The sequence below is a fragment of the Piliocolobus tephrosceles genome, chromosome 3 (genome assembly GCF_002776525.5).
Source record: "Piliocolobus tephrosceles isolate RC106 chromosome 3, ASM277652v3, whole genome shotgun sequence".
In the NCBI taxonomy this organism is placed as follows: Eukaryota; Metazoa; Chordata; class Mammalia; order Primates; family Cercopithecidae; genus Piliocolobus; species Piliocolobus tephrosceles.
In genome coordinates this window covers 132,417,053-132,419,943 of record NC_045436.1, presented here as the reverse complement: position 1 = coordinate 132,419,943, position 2,891 = coordinate 132,417,053, and positions in this window count along the sequence as shown.

The window sequence follows — 2,891 nt, the reverse complement described above, 5'->3', positions numbered from 1 at the left end:
AGTCTAGCTGTCAATTCTTCCACTTTTTTTTCAAGATTTTTAGTTTCTTTGCGCTGGGTACGTAATTCCTCCTTTAGCTCTGAGAGGTTTGATGGACTGAAGCCTTCTTCTCTCATCTCATCAAAATCATTCTCTGACCAGCTTTGATCCGTTGCTGGCGATGGGCTGTGCTCCTTTGCAGGAGGAGATGCGCTCTTATTTTTTGAATTTCCAGCTTTTCTGCCCTGCTTTTTCCCCATCTTTGTGGTTTTATCTGTCACTGGTCTTTGATGATGGTGACGTACTGATGGGGTTTTGATATAGGTGTCCTTCCTGTTTGATAGGTTTCCTTCTGACTGTCAGGACCCTCAGCTATAGGTCTGTTGGAGATTGCTTGAGGTCCACTCCAGACCCTGTTTGCCTGGGTATCAGCAGCAGAGGTTGCAGAAGATAGAATATTGCTGAACAGCGAGTGCACCTGTCTGATTCTTGCTTTGGAAGCTTCCTCTCAGGGGTGTACTCCACCCTGTGAGGTGTGGGGTGTCAGACTGCCCCTAGTGGGGGATGTCTCCCAGTTAGGCTACTCAGGGGTCAGTGACCCACTTGAGCAGGCAGACTGCCCCTTCTCAGATCTCAACCTCCGTGTTGGGAGATCCACTGCTCTCCTCAAAGCTGTCAGACAGAGTCGTTCGCGTTTCACAGGCTTCTACTCCTTTAGCTGAGCCCTGTCCCCAGAGGCGCAGTCTACAGAGACAGGCAGGTTTCCTTGAGCTGCTGTGAGCTCCACCCAGTTCCAGCTTCCCAGCGGCTTTAGTTACCTACTTAAGCCTCAGCGATGGCGGGCGCCCCTCCCCCAGCCTCGTTGCTGCCTTGCGGTTAGATTGCCGCAGACTGCTGTGTTAGCAAGGAGAGAGGCTCCGTGGGCGTGGGACCCTCCCGGCCAGGTGTGGGATACAATCTCCGGTGTGCCGGTGTTACAGCGCAGTATTGGGGTGGGAGTTACCCGATTTTCCAGGTGTTGTGTGTCTCAGTTCCCCTGGCTAGGAAAACGGAATCCCTTCCCCCTCGCGCTTCCCAGGTGAGGCGATGCCTCGCCCTGCTTCAGCTCTCGCTGGTCGGGCTGCAGCAGCTGACCAGCACCGATTGTCCGGCACTCCCGAGTGAGATGACCCCAGTACCTCAGTTGAAAATGCAGAAATCGCCGGTCTTCTGTGTCGCTCGCGCTGGGAGATGGAGACTGAAGCTGTTCCTATTCGGCCATCTTGCTCCATCCTAATGGTTTTTAAAAAGCACCTTGAAAATTCCTTTATTGGCTGGGTGTGGTGTCTCATGCCTGTAACCCCAGCACTTTCGGAGGCTGAGGCAGGAGAATCACTGGAGCCCAGGAGTTGGAGACTAGCTTGGGCAACATGGTGAAAGACCATCTCTACAAAAAATACGAATATGAGCCAGGCATGGTGGCACATGCCTGTGGTCCCAGCTACTCCGGAGGCTGAGGCAGGGGAGTCACTTGAGCCCAGGAGCAGGCAGGTTGCAAAGATTGTGCCACTGCACTGCAGCCTGAGCGACAGAGCAAGACTGTCAAATAAATAAATAAGCCCTTTATTGTAACTTTAGGGAAGTGAAAGAGGGAGAGAGCTGCAATAACTGTGTATGTTTAACCTGCTTTCCTTAGTTAGATGATGCAAACTTTTTATCTGAATATTTGTGCCTTGATTCAGTTCTGTATAATTCTTAGCTGTTATCTCTTCAAGCCTGACTTCTCAGCTATATTTGTTTTTCTGTTGCTACAAAAAAAAAAAAAATCACCCCAACCTTAGCAGTTTAGAACAACTCACAGGTATTATCTCATAGTTCTGCAGGTCAGAACTCTCTAGGTGGGTTCTGCTCCCTAAATCAAAGTGCCTGGGCTCTTATCTAGAGATAAGAGAATCTGGGGTAGGGTCCACTCATTCAGATTGGTGTAAGGAATTCCGTTTCCTACAGCTGTAGGGCTAAGGTTCAGTTAACAGTTGTGAACAGGCTCTCTCTCAGCCCTTCTAGGATGCTTGCATTCCTCTCAGCCTGCCCCTTCCATTTTTGAGCCAGTAAGTCAGCTTGTTATGTCCTTTTTTTTTCCATGAAATCCTTCTTATACTTCACTGCTTTTTTTTTTTTTTCTTTTCTTTTTTTTTTTTGGAGACGGAGTCTTGCTCTGTCGCCCAGGCTGGAGTGCAGTGGCATGATCTCAGCTCACTGCAGCCTCCACCTCCTGGGCTCAAGTGATCCTCCGGCCTCAGCCTCCTGAGTAGCTGGGATTACAGGTGTGTGACACCATGCCCAGGTAATTTTTTTTATTTTTAGTAGAGACAGGGTTTTGCCATATTGGCCAGGCTGGTCTCCAACTCCTAGCTTCAAGTGATCCACCCGCCTCAGCCTCCCAAAAGTGCTGGGATTACAGGCTTGAGCCACCACGCCCGGCCCACGTCACTGTTTTTAAGGCCTTGTGTGAGTATATTGGGCCCACATGTAGAATTGAAGACAATGCCCCCTATTTTAAGGCCTTTAATCGTAATTACATCTGCCAACTCCCTCCTGCCATGTAGTATACTAGTCCCAAGTTCCACAGATGAGAGTGTAGACACCGTTAGGAGGCCATTCAACCTACGATAGCTGCTATTCCTCTAGGGCCTTCTTGGAATCTCTCAAGTTATTATTTATATTTCTTAATTACTTTTTCATATAGTTGATTGTTTTGTCTGCACTGGGGTCCAGGTAAATATGTCTAATTCTTTTAACTGTGTGTTTTCTACAGTTTATGCCATTTAATTTTTAAAAATTTTGATGACTATATTTTTAATTTCAAAGTTTTCTGATTAGTTCTCATTCATACTCACCTGTTCTTTTTGAAAGTTTTTATTTTCATGGGTACA